We start from the raw sequence: 19,633 nt of genomic DNA on the forward strand, positions 1-19,633 counted from the left end.
TGCAATCTGGAAAACACCTGCCCATCCATCCAAGCCCATATACCTGTCCCTTTTAACCCACTATTCTGTACTTTGCATAATATCACTCAAAAAATGAATTGTAATTATTAGACAAATGAAGCTAATTAATCATTGGGGGCAGGGTGTTCCAGGGGTTCTAATCCAAGTGCCAATATTTGTACATTGAAATATGGATTTTCCCCAACTGCCCTGGGGATGTGAGAAAAAAGCTGTGGTAAATCCTATTGAAAGTTAAGACATCTGAATTTGTGTGGCTAAATGAATAAAGGCCCCCATACATCAGCAATCAATTGTGGCAATTCTGCAATTTGCAATCGATTGTGTATAAAAATCTGCAATTTATGGGCTTCACAGATCGCAGATTGCAACCAAAAAGTGATTGGAATTGTTAAATCAGATTGTCCAACATGTTGGATTTCACAGATTGATTGGGCTGTAGATTGCTAGTGTATGGACATAGGGCCTGATTCAGACCCATTCGCTAGATGCGGCCGCTCGCTCCCTGCGTATGCAAATTCAGCTAAGTGACGTCAAGACAGGCGATCGCATGGCAAGGCATAAGCATACCCACTATGTCTTGGCGAGCAATCACTTTGTGTTTGCAGACGCCAATTAGTGTATGGTGAGACGCCCACTAGCGCACGTCATCTCCAGGAAGTGTATTAAAACATTTGTACATCGAGGACCATCGGAAGCGATATTAGCGCTTGTGGTTGCCTCTACCCTACCGCAAGCACTGCGAGGATTTCAGTGTAAAAAAAAAGGCTGCTGATGTGTACTATGACGCTGCCTGTTAATTATGCACGCCTCTGAAACAGCGTTGAGACACTCAGGCACGTCTGCGTTCGCACCTTCACTCCCCCATTTTCACTGGACTGCCCCTGTTACCACCCACAAACGGCTTCTCCTGTCACTCATTACACTGGGCTGTCTTTGTAGGGCGAGCGAGTGGGTCCCGATCGCTATGAGTAGTTGCGATGTATACGCATGCGCAGATTAGGGAACATCGGCAGCAGTGAGCGGACGCTTGCTAGCGACCGGTTCTGAATCAGGCCCATAATCAGCAGATTTGCAGACCGTTACTAGTAAAATGATGGGCCTTTCAAGATTGGCAGATCTGTGTTTGCTGCAATCGATCTGCCAATCACTGAAAAAGATCTGTAGTGTATGGGCGCAGATTGCTAGATTGGGAAATCCTATGATCGGGCAATAAATCTTCAAATTGTTCAATTGTGGTTATCAGATTGCTGATGTATGGGGGCCTTAAACGTTAACTCAGCTATACTTAATGACCAGAGCGATTCACTATCGGTGGGGACAGCTCCTCTGAAAACCAGATGTCCCTGTGATCCCTAACACTGCTACCAAAGTAGCAGCATTACTTACCCCTCCAGCTGACTGTGCATTGGTGACCTGAGTTCACACATGCGCATGGCCACAGGGCACAAGTGGGAAGGCAACCGAGGGAGCCCCTTGGATCCCACTTTGCAACCCAGGACCTCGTTCCCATTGGAAGGAGTGGGGCTCCGGGATTCCAAGCCATCTGAAGATCGGGCCCGTTACAAAAAGAAAAGTGGAAACCAGTGTTTCTGCACGTGTAAGGGTCCCATTAAGGATGATTACTAGGCCCCTTAAAGTGGGGAAGTTGTCAAAAAAACTGCTTCTACCTGGCATTTCAAACACGAGTTAGAAGCTGATTGGTTGCTTTGGGCCACTTCTCCACTTTATCTCTCTCCAAGGTTTGATACATCTCCCCCTTTCAGTTGGACGCAAAGTGTCCGTTCTTGCGTGATGCTGCGGAAGCCTATTTACTAACCTAGGGTGAAACTAGGAATTCTGTCACTAGAGGCAAAGACTCAGCTCGGCGCCCCCACCCTCCAATAGATACTGGTCAACCCTCGGCATGCTTGAATACAGCATCAAGATTGAAATGTATGTAGGGAGAGGGCAAAATCAAATACATTAAGGTGACGTCTGCTGTATTTATTCTGTGGTTCTTGGGGTCTTCAATTATAAATGAAGGCTCCAACAACAGAGCATCACAGTGACCGCCATACAATACAGTGAGCATCAGTGAAAGTTACACAATACAGAATGTAGTTGTTACTGCCATATAATACAGAGAGCATCAATGATCAACAAATAATACAGTCTGCTACCTGCATATAATGCAGAAAGCATCAGTGACTTGCGTATAATACAGAAAGTATCAGTGATCGTGGTATACTACAGAGAACATCAGTGACCACAATATAATGCAGAGAGCATCAGTAACCAACATATAATACAGAGAGCAACAGTCATACAATGGCGAGTGCATCTGTGACCGTACACAGACAAGAGAAACAGGGGCCGCACAGAGCACGGCCCCTGGCAGCAGAGAAGTGCTGCTGTCCAACCCCTCCCTACTTGCTCCAAAGTCTCCTGGGTTGATTGCTGTGGCTTCGTCTCCCATGCTGATGCCCCCACCCTCTGTTACCCGGGGCAGGTGCCTAGCCAGCCCCCACCCCTAGCTGTGTCAGAAACAGGCTTCCCATCTCTGTACGCATGACTCCTGAATAGCATAGAACTCAAGTTACCCACCCACAAGACAGAACAACTCCATAGAGTCTCATTGTTGCTGCCCAGTCCACAACGCGAAAACACCAATTGGTAAAGATCCGTCCGGTGGAGGTATGGAGATGCACATAATACGTAAATTTGGGAATGTAGTCTGGAAGCCGACGGTCTAAATGCCGATCGCCGGCTTCCAGACTCTCTAATCCCGGTGTGGTACTAATGACAGGCATCGAAAACTCGACGCCTGTCATTAACCATATGCCGGAAGACCGACGCCCGGCATACCGAACGAAGGTAAGCTGGGCACGGACAGCCGCGGGGGGGAGGGGGTTAGGAACCCCCCCCCCGGGAGGGTTAGGTTTAGGCTAGGGGAAGGAGGGGTTAGGGTTAGGCACCCTTGGGGGGAAGGTAGGGTTAGGCACCCCCCCCGAGGGTTTAGGCAACGAGGAAGGGGGGTTAGGTTTAGGCACTTAGCGGGGGGATTAGGGTTAGGCACTTGGGGGGGGGAGGTTAGGGATAGGCACCCCTAAAGGAGGGTTAGGGGGTTGGATTAGGTTAGCGATACTTACCTTAGAGAAGATCGGGATCTTCACCCTTGCCGTGCTGCCGCTGTCGGGATTTGAATACCTACTACACCCGTAAATTTGCATCTGCGCATGCACCGTATGTTCAGAATTGCTATTTGTGTCCTTGCAAAGAGATCCATTCAGCTCAGAATAAGCTCTGAATTATGCAGCACTTTACAAAGAACATTTCAGTCATTCGTCCCTGCCCCAGTGGAGCTTACAATTTGTATTCCCTATTGTACATTCACACTAGGGCACATTTTTGTCAGAAGCCAATTAACCTACTATTGTGTTTTTGGGTTGTGGGGGGGGAACTGAAGCACCTGGAGGAAACCCACACAAGACGGGGAGAACATACAAACTCCACAAAGATAAGGCCCTGTGCTATGAGGTATCTCAGTTAACCATTGCACCATCCGTGAAGCCCATAGATATGGAAGGACATGACCAGTGCTTCTCTATAGACGTTTTAGGGAATTCTGTATTATTTGCAGCCAGATAATGGTTAGATAGGAGTCTCCATCTACCTTGTTGTGAATAGCACAGGTAGGTGGGGAACTCTTGGTAAACCAGGAAAAACAAGAAATAGGGCCTGATTCTGAGTCACGTCACCAAACAATGCATGAGCTGTAGTGAGCAGACGCATCTTTACGTATCTCTGGATGATCTGTGTCTGACAGTTCTCTCCATCTGTGAAATGGGTCTTTCTGGGTGGCCACTGGCCATACGCAGAAAAGCGAACTGTCTGGTGGGAGTGTTACCGGAGTTACTACCTATTCTGGGTTGTGCCTATGCCAAGGGAAAGCCTGCCTCTGTCATATCTCCTACACCTAACATGGCTGGGTCATGTGTAAGTGCCAGTGACGATGAATATGGCTGCTTTTGTGTACAGAAAAGGTGTCAGTACAATGCGTACACAGTATGACTCAGATATTGCTGTATTGGCATTCATAATGCGGCCACATGTGCAAGACCTGTGTGTGACTGGGAATCAGGCCAAGAGTACACATCGTATAGCTTGTATTTAACATACACTACTCACCTTTTATGGTAAGACTTGCAAGTATATAAGTCTTGCTCTATTTCCTCCAGTGTGAATCTCTGTTTGTATACACCAACTGGAGTGGTAAAAGTAATAATTTCAAACAGACTGATGGGGAGATGTATCAAACCTTGGAGAGAGCGATAAAGTGGAGAGAGGTACCAACCAATCAGCTACTAACCGTGATTTTGCAAACATAGCCTGTAAAATGACAGGAGCTGATTGGTTGGTACTTTATCTCTCTCCAAGGTTTGATACATCTCCCCTCAAGTCCACTCGAGATTTGCTTCCCAAAACAAAAATATCCTTGTTCAAGAAGTTGCAGCCCCTTGCTAAATGAGGACTTGTCTATAGGATGACAGAAGTTGAAGACGGAATTATCAGATCTGTCCTCTGTCATTTATTTTCTAGAAAAAACGCCAGATAGGTTTAGACCTGTGCTAAATGTGAGGCCACTGACTACACACGTACAAAAGAGACCAATAGGAGGCTTTCCATTTGATCTCAGTCCATCCCAACAGCAAACGTCTTTTGCATTTTTTACTAGAGTGATCGTCTGTTTTAGTGAACTGTAGTGGTATTTCGGACTCTCAATAGCCTCACCTCACACCTTTTACATGTTTAATGAAAACTGCGGTGTCTCATCTTCATCAGAAAGGAGTCCACAACATAATCCACTTGGTTGATATTCTGCTGACACATTCAGACCGGACATATTAATAAGTCATCAAGCTCATCTTATCTATAATGAGCCAATCCTGTTCTGACTTCCTGCCAGAACATAATAGTTTTGGGATTCTTATTAGAAACCCATGCTTTCTCACTGACAGTTCTTACAGAAAAGTGAGAAGAATTAAGTTTCTGGCATAGTACAATGTTTAAGGGACTTTGGCAAAGTTACAGGTAAAATTAAGGCCTTATACCCAGGGTTCTGCCATGTCCATCTGCACTTCAGACAATAACAGAACCAATTGAGACATTACAATTACAGACATTGTCATTCAAATTGGTCTCATGAACTGAACTGCAATATGTTATCAGAACAGGTGTGGTGTATCACCTTAGTAGACTAATCATATAACTGGCTAACATCAACAGCCTTTGTGATGTCTCTCAGCTTTGGTATAAAGGTCACTTCTTGGTATGAAACAAATAGTTATTAGCTGTAACTGCTGATATTACTTCCCACAGTGTAAGGTAAGCCTATTTTAATCGAAATGATAGATAAATATTACTATTATCCTTTATTTTTATGGCTTTACAAGGGTTCCGCAGCACCTTACAAAGCACATAAGCAAATGAGCACACAAGAAAACAGTAATTAACAGAACCAAACAATGCAGGACAAGGACATAGTTTACAAAACTCTGCTTCATTAGCAATCATAACACTTAAATAAGCAGCAGAGAGTCAGCAATAAAGTGTTAAGTGCCGTTGTGGGGAGTTAGGAGTAAATTATAGTATAAATAAGTGTAGGAGACGCACCTGAGGAAAGAGGGGCCTGCTCATGAAGACACTTGTTTTAAAGGGGAGGGGCAGATATATATATATATTAGTGCTGAAATGCAGTCAGTTGAGATTTATCACCTCAGTAGGCTGATCATGTGACTGCCTTACATCATAAACAGCCTTTGTGGTGCCACTCAGCTTTGGCAAAAAGTCACTGCTTAGTATAGAACTATTATCAGCTGTATCTGTTGGTACAGTATTACTTCTCATCATGCAAGTTAAGCTTATACTAACCTAATTTATAGATATTCGACAGATATCGGAGAAATGCAGGCCTGTTAGATTTATGACCTCAGTAGGCTGATCAAGTGACTGACTATTGTAAACATCCTTATAAAAGTCACTTTTGTAAAAAAAAAAACCTCTGAGTTATCAGCTATATCTGCTGATATGACGTCTCACAGTGTAACTCTGCTTTGGTATAAAAGTCACTGCTTGGTAAAGTACTGTCATTTATCAGCTGTCTTTATCAGCTGTATATGCTGACATGACATCTCACAGTGTAGGATAAGCTTATTTTAACCTAAATATAATATGAAGATAATGCTTGATAAATAGATTCATCTCATGGTGATACGGTCTCTTAGGAATCACCATGTAAGATCCCTAGAACCACTCTGGCGGGGTCTTCTGCTAATAGCAACCACCCGCTGTTCCCTTAGAACACGACACATTCACCAGTACTTAGGCGGCCCCATGGTCTAAAAACTTAGGTTAATAGGGGCTTACGTGGTTATCCTAAAGCCACAGCATGTTATGCAACTGATAGTGAACTGGGCAAGATGAGGTAACTTCGACAAAGTCTTAAAGGTAGAGCCTGAGGAAGTAGAGGAGTCGCTTGGACAGCTGAGGTGCAGCTTCTAGAGCCGAGGTAAAAACAGGCTGTGATGTGGCTTTGAGAGCTGAGGTGCGGCTAATGAGCCGGTTGGTATTAAGACTGAGATGCAGCCTTGAGGGCCAAGGTGCGGCTTAGACTTCCGGGATGTGGCTTTGAGAGCCGAGATGTAAATAAGCTGTGATGCGGCTATGAGAGCTGAGGTGTGGCTAATGAGCCGGTAGGTATTCAGAGTGATTCAGCCTTGAGGGGCGACTTAGACAGCAGGGGTGTAAATAGGCTGTAGTGCGGTCCAAGATCCAGGTATACAGCTGGGTTGTGGACTTTGAGAGACAAAATGTTCACAGGCTGTGATGCGGCCTTGCAGGCCAGGGTGTGGCTATACAGCCGGGATGTGGCTTTGTGAGCCATGATGAAAACAGGCTGAGAGATGGTAATAAAGAAAAAGGAAAGTCCAGGTGCTGAGGAGTTAAATTAGCTTTTCTAGATTCGATGCGGTTGTGTGAGGGAGTCACTCACTATAACACGGGTGCAAAAAGCATTTGTGATGTTACTCAGTTTCAGCATAAAATTCACTGTTTAGTATGCATTTATAAGTTATAAGCGGTATCTGCTGATATGACATCTCTCAGTGTAGGATATACCTATTTTAACCTAAATGTTATATGAAGATAATGTAAGATAAATAAGTGTCAGGGGTGAAATGTAGGCAGGTTGAGATTTATGAACTGAATAGGCTGATCATGTGACTGGCCTACATCATAAACAATCTTAGTGATGTCATTCAACTTTGGTATAAAAGTCACTGCTTGGTGAAAAACGGTCAGTTATCAGCTGTATCTGTTGATGTGACTTCTCATAGTGTACGTTAAGCATATTTTAACCTAGATGTTACATGAAGATAGTAATACATATATAGATATCAATAGTGAAATGCAGACAGGTTGATATTTATCATCTTAGTAGGCTAATCATGTGACTGACTAACATCTTAAATGGCCTTTGTGGTGTTACTCGACTTTAGTATAAAAGTCACTGTTTAGTATAGAACTGTCAATGATCAGCTGTATCTGCTGATAATACTTCTCACAGTGTAAAGCTGGGTACACACTATATGATCCATCATACCATATATTGCTCCGATGTGGATCAGAACGATATATTGTACACATTGCATACTGTTATGCAAATGGTGTGTGAACACCGTGATAGACTATGCAGCGCTGTGTTTAAATGTTTAAATCCAATGTCATATCAATATACCAGATCGAAATATTCATGAACAACATCAGGAGAGAAAAACAGGAATAATATATCCATCAAAGCAGTCACTCAAAAAAAGGGGAAATTCAAGGATGTTTCTTGTAATAAAATCACTATATGACGTCTTATACTGATATATCGGTAATATTAAATGTTCTACAACTCCCATAAATTACTTCATAGTCGTCCTGGGCGATTTTAAAGTCACAAAAAAAGGAGGGACTATATTCCTCAAACCAATTTTCACATGTAGGTCCTGAAGGGCATGTTAGATTATAATAGTTCACCAAAGAATCAGTGTAAAGTCTCAATACTCTCCCAACAAAATACTTTTAATAAAAAATTCAAAAACAGTCACAATAAAAATAGGAAACAGAATTCCAAGCAAATCTTCTTTAAAAAAGGATGGACCTCCTTCAAATCACATTTGTGTCTTTCAATTATAGTAACTTCGTGTAAGATAAAATTGGAGTAGCTTACCGGACCTGCAGGGACCCAGCAATTGACAGCGTAATAATCTGAGCTATTAACTCGCGGCTCTCACCCATGGCTTCGATGGATATATTATTCCTGTTTTTCTCTCCTGATGTTGTTCATGAATATTTCGATCTGGTATATTGATATGACATTGGATTTAAACATTTAAACACAGCGCTGCATAGTCTATCACGGTGTTCACACACCATTTGCATATTAGTTATATCTTGCATCCAGCTGTCGGATGCTAGATGCAGCAGCAGTGTGAAGCGCTCTATTGAAAATCTCTTGTACATTTTACATTGCATACTGTGTACAACCGATCAGTAATTTATGGTGGTCGTTCAATGCATCATCCCATCTACTATTCTGTACAGCTGATGGGACAATGCAATGGACGATGAGGTGCTGTTACATGCAGCATGTAACAGCACATTGCGCCATCATACACTGGATTGTGCAGTATATCATTGCATTTGATTGCACCATTGCTGGGTACACACCATATGTATATGGTGTGTACCCAGCTTAAGTTGTACTTATTTTAACCTAAATTATAGATAAATTGATAGTATAACAAAGTAATAGATTTACTAAAGAAGATTTTTCCTCTCACTGCTAGCAGGCTCCAGGACAGGGCTGTCTTTTTCTCTATCAGGCAATGGCATCAGAGCACCTAGTTAATCAGACTTTTGTATGTAACAAGAAAGCTGGTAGGAAAACATTTGATTTCAGTCAGAGCTGGGGTGTAGCTCAGGGCTATATAAGCTTGCTCTTTTCTGTGGGTAGGATGACCGATGCTGAACCAGTTTACTATGATTAGTTAAGTGAACTATGTCCAGCCTGCATTTGGTGTGTTTGTTGTTTTGTTTGGAGTGTTTTACATCTTCACAATAGAAGGTAAGAGATTTGCTACTACTCATATGTGAACATAATCTAAGAAGTGCGTGCACTTCAATAGATAGATAGGTGTCAGTAGTGAAATGCAGCAGGCATATTGAGATTTATCAACAGAATAGGCTGATTATGCAACTGGCTTACATAATGAAAAACCTTTGTGATGTCACAGCTTTAGTATAAAAGTCACTGCTTGGTAAAGAATTGTCAGTTAACCAAAGGGAGAGTACAGAAAAAAAAGCACTTCACACTCATACTCAAGTATTAAAAGATAATAGATAAAGTAGAAACTAGCAATAATTGTATTTATAGGTGGAATCACCAAGACAAACAACCATGAAATAAATCTATGGAAAATGGATAAATGGATTCCTGATTTATTTAACCCAAATGATCATAATGAGGGTACTATCTTATCATAGTAAAAAAACATGTATAATTTGTAGGAAAGAAGGGGGGAAATATGTGTGATAAGGAAAATATGTGAAACAAAAAAAATGACCAATGTTTAAAATAACACCACATTTACAATGTATATATAATTTCCAAGGAAAATCCACTTATAATGCCAAATATTTGTTCCAGCAAGTCATCAAAAGCATTGCATAGATAGGTAATTAGATCTTATTCTATAATAAAATGCAAAACCACTTGTGAGCCTATAACCAGATTGCATTAATTGTAGTTAGAAGACTGTTAGGTACTTGCAAGTTATAGCAATGTAGTCTAGCAACTGACAAATTCAGTCAGAATCCTATAGGCCAGTGATGGCGAACCTTATAGAGACCGAGTGCCCAAACTGCAACCCAAAACCCACTTATTTATCAGGAAGTGCCAACATGGCAATTTAACCTGAATACTGAGGTTTTCCCCATAGTTATGCCCCCAGTTCATGTTCTACAATATAGTTATGCCCTAAATCATATTATGCCCCAAATCATATAATGCCCCATAGTTGTGCCCCCAGTTCATGTTCTGCAATATATTATGCCCCATAGACATCTATACAGCCCCATCCCTAGTTAACACACACCCCCCGCACATCACGCCACATGCCACGCACTGTCCCTCCGACCCGCGCTCACTAAATTGAATTGAAGAAAAAAAAAATTGCGTGGCCTCCGGCCCCACGGCACCCATGACCCGAGACCACCAACCTGATCCGGAGACAGATGTCACCTCCTGTGCTGCTTCCCTCAGCCTGTGCTGTGTAGAGTGCTGGCTGGATGTCTTCAGGTGCAGAGGGAAGCAGCCCGGCCCTGCGCTGTGCTGGGGCGACGGAGCGTGCCCACAGAGAGGGCTCTGAGTGCCATAGGTTCGCCACCACTGCTATAGGCAGTCTGTAATACAATGTTTGAAATGTACCAGAAGAATCGGTCTCGGAGATATTTAGACAATAAGCAGTAAGGCAATAGGCTGAGCACTTACAAGTCTCTAATGGCTGCTTTCCCCCATTTGTCTGGGCATTGGATGGAAGATGAGTAAGTAGGCACAGTGGTAGGACAGAGCTGCATCTGCTGTCAGATTTGTATCCCAGTGTGCTGCCCTGATGCAGCTGCAGCGCAGGATAACAACTGAGCATCCGATGAGAGTACAGCAGAAAAATAAATTACCTGGTCAGATGCTGGAACATGTGGTTGTGAAGTGGACTTGATTACTACACTTATATTAAGTTGATGCAGGGGCATCTGAACAATTTTATGTTGGGGGGGCAAGATAAAATCGTTCCGGCGCCGCCCCGCTCCCCTACCATCTCTCAACTCCCCTCCCTCTTACCTAAGTGGTGGCCGTGGACTGTCAGGGACTGTGCTTTATAGTAATAGGCTGCACACCCCCTGTACTGCACAGAGGAGGAAGTGTAATGTGCAGTGTTTTAACTTAAAGACCATCACATTACACCTCCTTCATGCAGTGCAGGGGCTATGCAGCCTATTACTATGCTGCTGCTCCTTTAAAATGTTTAGAGGGGGGGGGCGAGCCACTCCCTTGAACCTCTGCACGTTCCAACGCCCATGTGTGTTCAAGATTAGTATACTATTCTCTTTGCCCTTGCTGGAAAAAACTCAGTTCTTCCCTACAAAGAATTGTCAGCTGTATTTGATGATATGACATCTCACTGTGTAAGGTGATCTTATTTTAAACTAAGGAGGGTATTTATCAAAGCTTGGAGAGAGATAAAATTGTGAGAGATAAAGTACTAACCAATCAGTGTCTAACTTACAGGCTGTGTTTCAAAAATGACAGGAGCTTATTGGTTGGAATGCCTTGAAAAAGCAGCCCCTGGCAAAACACGCTTCAGCTGATACTGTATGAATGTGTTCTAAGGTAAACTCGACATAGCATGTTTATACATTTCCTTTGCCCGTATGGATTTTGTTGTGCTGGTTTCCACCCAAGTGCCGGAATTCAATTAGCGGCGATAATATCGGCCTATTTAGCTGATTTTCGATTCCGGCATGTGCGCTCCCGTTTTTCACCAAAAACCAGGCGAAAACGGGTAGGTGCGATAATTTATCCTCTGAAAACATGCAAAAATGTCAGGACAGTTAGAAAAATGTCTGTACCCCAAAAAAAGGCTGACGTCCATAGGAAATCAATTTAGAAGTATATTATTGGCCGTAATAAAAGTATTGAGGGTACTTAAATTGCGTCTGTTGGCTGTAATTTGCGTATATGAAAAACTTTTGAAAAATTATAGAAAACTATTTTTTTCCAGGAAATTACTGCTGCACGTAAATTGGGGGTATGTAAAAATGGGTGCAAGTATATTTTGTTGTCTTAAGAGTGCATTTTTTAAAAAAAGTAAAAAAAAACACCTACTGCAGCTACGTGCAATGTTTAAACCCCCTGTTGCATCCATACAGCCCCTCGAAATACCAGACCAATACGTTAGACCCATTTCCAACTATTTTGTTTTTTCACCCAAAACTTGACAAGTCATTTTGGGCCAAACAACCTTTGTGGTAATTTATCATTATGGGGGGTGTCCAAATGGTTCTGAAAGAAATCCCCACATTTATAGCGAAAAAATAGGAATTTTGTATTTTTTTTCACCTACTCTGAGATGGTGAAAACGTATCACATGTTTCAATCTATCCGATTATCGTGGGTGCGATATCTTGCAAAAATCGACGATAATCGCCCGATATTATCGCCGCTAATTGAATACGGCAGTAGTAACACTGTTTTGGAGTACTCAACCCCTGATCACTTTAATCCTGTATTATAATCTATTCAAGGTAAATTTTCGGGGAAATGTATCAAACCTTTTAAACAGTGGAGAAGTGGACCAGTGTAGATGTTCCCCATAGCAACCAATCAGCTTCTACCTATCATGTTATAGAATGCATTTGAATGCTAGCTACAATCTGATTGGTTGCTATGGTCAACTTCCGCTTCTCCACTCTTTATAAGGTTTGATCCATTTATTGTCTTTTACAAAGTAGAAATTAATTCTTTGACGTTTATTTACTTTGGTGAACTTGCTACAAATCATTACTTAAATATAACTCTATTTTTACCTAGTCCATATTTAAATGTCATACATACTAAACCCAGCAATGTAAGATAACTGAAAGCCATAATTAATGAGTCCATGTGATCTCTAGTAGCTTTTATGCTCGTTTACTATATAAGCGCAGTCACAGAACAGAGTAAATGACTTCGGCATAAATACACTTTAACAAGATCTAAATGACTACTGCTGCTGTCAGATTAATGCACGTCTGCCGGCGCTGATTACCTTAATGTAGATCCGAGTGGCAGCTCCAGAGTTTCTATCTCGGCGCACACCTTCTGGTATATTTTATCCCCGTTATCCTCCTCTGGTTGCATGTCTGACCTTCCAGCTTTTCTGACTGCAGCCCGAGTTGTGGATCACAAACTGCCCTGAATTGGAAATTGGTATTTTGCTCTCACTGAAAAATAACATGTAGTCAGCATAAAAAGGCAGAAAAATATCTCGCCCTAACCTGACCCCAGAAATGCTGAATAGGGCGTTAATGAGACAAACAAAGGAAACAAATTTCTAGATAAATACAGGCATAGTACATTGAGTGCATACTGTGTTCTCAGACATAGTTACTGTAGGTGATCTCAGAACATTCACACCGGGGATCAGAACAGTATATAACAGTATGGGAGGTAGTCAGCATCCCGGCAATCAGGATCCCGATGGTCAGAATACCGGCAGTCATCAGAATGACGGTGAGAATCCTGATGGTAATTAGGGTTAGAGGTTAGGGATAGGCACTAGGGGGAGGGTTAGGGCTAGGTTGCGTGGGGGAGGGTTAGGGTTGGGCTGCAGGATGGCTGGGTTAGGGTCAGTCTTCAGGAGGGGTGGGTTAGGTTAAGGGACACTCACCAACATGAGTCGGGATGTTGACCATCAGGATTCCGGAGCCGCCATTGACACCATTGGGATTCTGACCACTGGGATCGTGTACCCACCTTAACAGTATATAACAGCAACACTCAACAACATGAGTTGGGATGTTGACCGTCATGATTCCAGAGCCGCCATTGACACCATTGGGATTCTGACCACCGGGATCGAGTACCCAACCTAACAGTATATAGCAGCAAGACTACACAGTGGCCAGATGATTGTACCATATCAAGATGGAGGATGGATACAATTGGCCTTTTAAACCTTGATTTACAAAACATCTTGTTCTGGCACAGAGTGTAACTTCTATTGGGTACAAGTGTTTGCTTTCTATACATTGATCAAACCTGTATTGTTCTCCCTCTGTATACTGTGTATATTTATTATGATTAGCTCAAATATCTTCAACAATTTTCTGGGGGACACTTCTACCACTAGCTCTGACATTCTTCAGATACATCCTGAGGTAGCAGGGTCCTGCATGGTGGCTCTGCAGCCGCCTGTCATTCCTAGGCTTGCTTAATAAGGGACAAGTGAATTACACAGGTTCTGTGGCTGATTATAACCAAGTGAAATGGAGACTTTGGGGGTATATTTAAGGTGCAGGTTTTTAGATGGTCTGACGGGCAATGTCACTGACAATGCGCGGGACTGCACATCGTCAGCGGCATAGTAGGTACATACTGCGCGATGTGGACGATATGTCCAGATACATCCCTGTCACAAATAGTAGCACACGGTTGATTCCGCAGAATGTGCATAGTGAAACACACGCACGATACCCTCCATAAGTGTACTTACACTCAACTCTGCATTAGCTCGTAATTGTCATTTTCCAAACACAGCCTGTAAAGTGTCGGTTAGATGCTGATTGGTTGGTATTTTATCTCTCTCCAATCTTTGATATATCTCCCCCTTAGTGTGAGAGTGTGTGTGAATTTTTTACTCATTAAATGAGCTTCTATATAATGTTAAGTACCAGTAGATCAGCTGGTTAGAAACTGTCGCAAAACAAATTAAGTCAATTTGGATTCATTTATTTGTTGGGTGCATTGCTAGTTATATAGTTGGTGAGGTTACTGATCACATGGACTTACTGTAAAGAAAAGTAGCACAATTCTTCCTCTATAGTTATGGATACAAGTGAGGGATTACCATAGCAGTGTGACAATATCCAGTTCTCCCTCCCATTATTCTTTCTGCTGTTTGGACCAGTGTAGGACTAGACTGCTAATATCTATTGGAAGAATGGTGAAGTCAACTAAGATGACAATGTGGAAGGCTTTGTGACTTGGTTGTTTATGCTGCTCACTGCATATAGATCCAGTGGAAAAAAAAACAAAAGGGAATTTCAGACTACATTCTATTATTTAATATACTTCTAAAGAAACACTTATTTTTATCATTGTGTTACACCCTGACGTAATTGTTTCCCTCTATTGGCCTGATTCATTACCGATCGCAACAACGATTACGCACACAATCGGCCGATAGTTGGGCTCTGCGCATGCGTATGCATCACAGTGGACGTGCGTCAACCAGCCACTGCCATCGGGTTAGCGATCACAGTGACTACGCAGACCCATCGCAGAGTGATTGACAGGAAGTACCGTTTGTAGGTGGTGATGAGGGGGTGGTTGGCGAAACGCAGGCGTGCATAAATTGTCCAGAATACCGGCTCCGGAATCCCAATTCATGGAATCCCGACGCTAAGTATCAGGCTTAGGGTAAGGCACTATAGGGAGGGGAAGGATGTGGGACGGGAGGGTTAGGGTTAGGCTACAGGAGGAGAGGGTTAGTATTAGGCTGTGGGACAGGAGGGTTAGGCTTAGGCTGCGGGGCGAGAAGGTTAGGGTTAGGCTGCAGGACAGGATGGTTAGTGTTGGGCTGCGGGATGGGATGGTTAGAGTTAGGCTGCAGGAGGGGAGGGTTAGGGGAAGGGTTATAATACTTCCAGAAATCTGTCAGTATTCTGACCGTCGGCATCCTGACCGTTGGGATCCCGTACCAAACCCTAATAGTATAGAGAGTGGTGGGTTATAGTTTGACTCTCCAGTAATGTCTAACTGAAAATGGAAGAGGCCTATTTAGAGTAGGGGTGAGCGGGTTCGGATTTCTGAAATCCGAGCCCCCCCGATCCGAGGCCGATCCGAGTCAGGCTCGACTTTTCCCGCTTGACTCGGATCTGAAATCGAGGCAAAACGTCATCATCCCGCTTTCCGGGTCTCGCGGGTTTTGGATCCTATATAAGGTACCCGCGTCGGCGCCATTTTCTCACTCGGCTGTGGACAGTGAAGAGGGAGGGTGGGAGTTAGGGCTGGCTGGGCTGTGTAGTGTAGTGCAGTGTAGTGTTGTGCTGCGCTGTGCTGCTGTTGTCCATAGGGGCTGTGTCCACTCCTTCAAAGTCCATAGGGGCTGGCTGGACTGTGTTGTGCAGTCAGTAGTCCATAGGGGCTGTGTCCACTCCAAAGTCCTGTGCAGTGTCCCAGTCCTAAAGGGGTGCTCTGTCCATCAGGGGTGCTCCCCCCAAGTGCAAAAAAAAATAAATATTTTTTCTGTGTTTGTGAATTGTGTGCACTGTGGCTGCACGTGCATCAACAAAGGAGCAGCGCCAAGCGTGCGCCTGTGTCCCATAAGTAAAAGACCGGCTGGCTTGTCCTTTAAAGGGTGCTGTAACCCCCAAAGGGCACTCCAAACAAAATAAAAAAATATATCTTGTTGTGTTTGTGAATTGTGTGCGCAGTAGCCGTACGTGCATCAACAAAGTAGTGCCAAGCGTGCGCCTGTGTCCCATAAATAAAGGGCCAGCTGGATTGACCGCTAAAGGGTGCTGTAACCCCTAAAGGGCACTCCAAACAAAATGAAAAAAAAATTTCTGTGTTTGTGAATTGTGTGCACTGTGGCTGCACGTGCATCAACAAAGGAGCAGCGCCAAGCGTGCGCCTGTGTCCCATAAGTAAAAGGCCGGCTGGCTTGTCCGTTAAAGGGTGCTGTAACCCCCAAAGGGCACTCCAAACAAAATAAAAAAATATATTTTTTTGTGTTTGTGAATTGTGTGCGCAGTAGCCGCACGTGCATCAACAAAGTAGTGCCAAGCCTGCGCCTGTGTACCATAAATAAAGGGCCGGCTGGATTGACCGCTAAAGGGTGCTGTAACCCCCAAAGTACACTCCAAACAAAATAAAAAAATATTTTCTGTGTTTGTGAATTGTGTGCGCAGTGGCCGCACGTGCATCAACAAAGTAGCGCCAAGCGTGCGCCTGTGTCATAAGTAAAGGGCCGGCTGGCTTGACCGTTAAAGGGTGCTGTAACCCCCAAAGTACACTCCAAATAAAATAAAAAAATATTTTCTGTGTTTGTGAATTGTGTGCACTGTGGCTGCACGTGTATCAACAAAGGAGCAGCGCCAAGCGGCAACCTGTGTCCCATAAGTAAAGGGCCGGCTGGCTCATTTCTTAAAGGGTGGTGTAACCCACAAAGTGCACTAGTCTCCAACAAAAATAAAAAATAATTTTCTGTGTTTGTGTGCGCCTTAGCCGCACATATATATCAATATAACATAAATGGAGGACCAAACTTTCTCCGATAAAAATAAAATAGGGAAAGATCAAGAACCACTTCCTCCTAGTGCTGAAGCTGCTTCCACTAGTCATGACATAGACGATAACATGCCATCAACGTCGTCTGCCAAGGCCGATGCCCAATGTTATAGTAGAGGGCACATACAATCCCAAATGACAAAGTTCAGGAAAATGACCTTGAAAAAAACATTTAAATCATTTGAAGAGAAACGTAAACTTGCCAATATACCATTTACGACACGGAGTGGCAAGGAACGGCTAAGGTCTTTCCCTATGTTCATGACTAGTGGTTCAGCTTCATATGACGATGGAAGCCCTCCTCCCACTAAAAAAATCAAACGAGTTAAGCTGGCAAAAGCACAGCGAAGAACTGTGCGTTCTAAGAAGATATCACAAATCCCCAAGGAGAGTCCAAGTGTGGTGGCGGTTGCGATGCCTGACCTTCCCAGCACTGGACGGGAAGAGGTGGCTCTTTCCACCATTTGCACACCCCCTGCAGTGCTGAATGGAGCACCCACAGTCCACTTGCTGATATGCAAATTGAAGATGTCACTGTTGAAGTACAACAGGATGAGGATACTGGAGGACACTGAGGAGGAAGTTGGTGAGGAGGATTCTGATGGTGATGTTGTTTGTTTAAATCAGGCTCCGGGGGAGACAGTTGTTGTCCGTGGGATGAAAAAGCCCATCACGGTCATGCCTGGGCAGAAGACCAAACATTCCACCTCTTTGGTCTGGCAATATTTCTATCCAAATCCGGACTACAACTGTCTTGCCATATGTACCAGATGTAAAGGTGAAATAAGTAGGGGTAGGGACGTTAACCACCTAGGAATATCCTCCCTTATACGGCACCTGCAGCGCGTTCATAAAAAGTTACTGTCAAGTTCAGAAACTTTGGCTAAGACCGTAAGCAGTCCAGGGACACCTAAATCCCTTTTTCCTGTTTTATCCAAGGAATCGGTGGATGAGGAGGATGAGGACGACATCTTGCCTCCGTAGAGCCAGTTTGTGCAGGGACACATTAATTGCCAGCTTGTTTTGTGGGGGCCCAAACGAACCAATCATTTCAGCCACAGTCATGTGGCAGACCCTGGCGCTGAAATTATTGGTTTGTTAAAGTGTGCATGTCCTATTTATACAACATAAGGGTGGGTGGGAGGGCCCAAGGACAATTCCATCTTGCACCTCTTTTTTTTCTTTGCAGTATGTACTGTTTGGGGCCTAGTTTTTCAAACTGCCATCCTGTCTGCCACTGCAGTGTCACTCCTAGATGGGCCACGTGTTTGTGCCGCCCACTCGTGTCGTTTAGCATAGTCATCCAGCTACCTCGGTGCAATCTTTTGGCCATAAAAACAATATTGTGAGGTGTTCAGAATAGACTGGAAATGAGTGGAATTGAAGGTTATTGAGGTTAATAATTGCATAGGAGCAGAAAAACCCACAAATTCTGTGATTTAAGCTGTTTTTATGCTTTTTTTCAAAAAAATACAGATCCAAAACCCAGAACCCAAAACACGGAAGGGTGGTTTTGGCAAAACCAATCCAGATCCAAAACACGAAGAAAGATCCAGATCCAAAACACAAAACACGAAAAGTGGCCGGTGCACACCCCTAATTTAGAGTTGGCCATATGTAACCCCCCAGGAATAACGCCAAGACTTTTTTACTCTCTCAGGAATACCAAGGGTTAATGTGGCTTCCAGGCAATACAATGTTGCCAGTTGCCTTGCATGTTGCCTGCAGCTGATTGGGTTCCTTAAGAGCGGGAAGCTAAGAATTTAGAATGTTACCCTGGATCTGCAGAAGGGATATATACAGCTGCTACATAGGCTGGGAGATGTGCAAATCCAGCATGGAGTGTATCAGCGAGGAGTGCTGGGAATGAGAGTTTGTGTGAAGCATTGGCCGGTGTGTGCAGCCACGGCAGCAGCTCAGCATGAAGCCTGTACTTTCCACATCAGCAGTGAGTGACATGTATGCAGCCGAACCAAGGACTCGGGAGACAGAGCGTCAGCCGCTTGCACCCAGAAAATCAGCACAGCAGCATTATCCCTGTGGCAGAAGACCTGCGGAAATGGCCAAAGCAGCCCTGAGACCCGCTGGGTAGCTGTGGTCCAGGCAACTACTGGGAAGACCGGCATCCGCCCATCCCGTGAAGCTGCAAACAGGAGCCATACAGCGACTGTCTGTGGACTCGGGTAAGACAATCACCCCTCTGCTTGTGATCACCCCTGTTGCCAAGGGACATCCCCCATAGTTGTAAAACACTGGGCTGGGAGAAGCAGCAGTGACCTTACATTACAGCCTGATAATTACTAAGCAACCATACACAGGATTAAATGCTAGTACTCCATTACTGCAGTAGTGACTCTGATTAAATATTACCTCAAGGTATCTAGTTCTATTTGTAATACTACAGTAGTGACTGACCAAATACAAGAATAATCTAAATATATATATATATATATATATATATATATATATATATATATA

The sequence above is a fragment of the Taudactylus pleione genome, unplaced genomic scaffold (genome assembly GCF_031769625.1).
Source record: "Taudactylus pleione unplaced genomic scaffold, aTauple2 ptg000198l, whole genome shotgun sequence".
In the NCBI taxonomy this organism is placed as follows: Eukaryota; Metazoa; Chordata; class Amphibia; order Anura; family Myobatrachidae; genus Taudactylus; species Taudactylus pleione.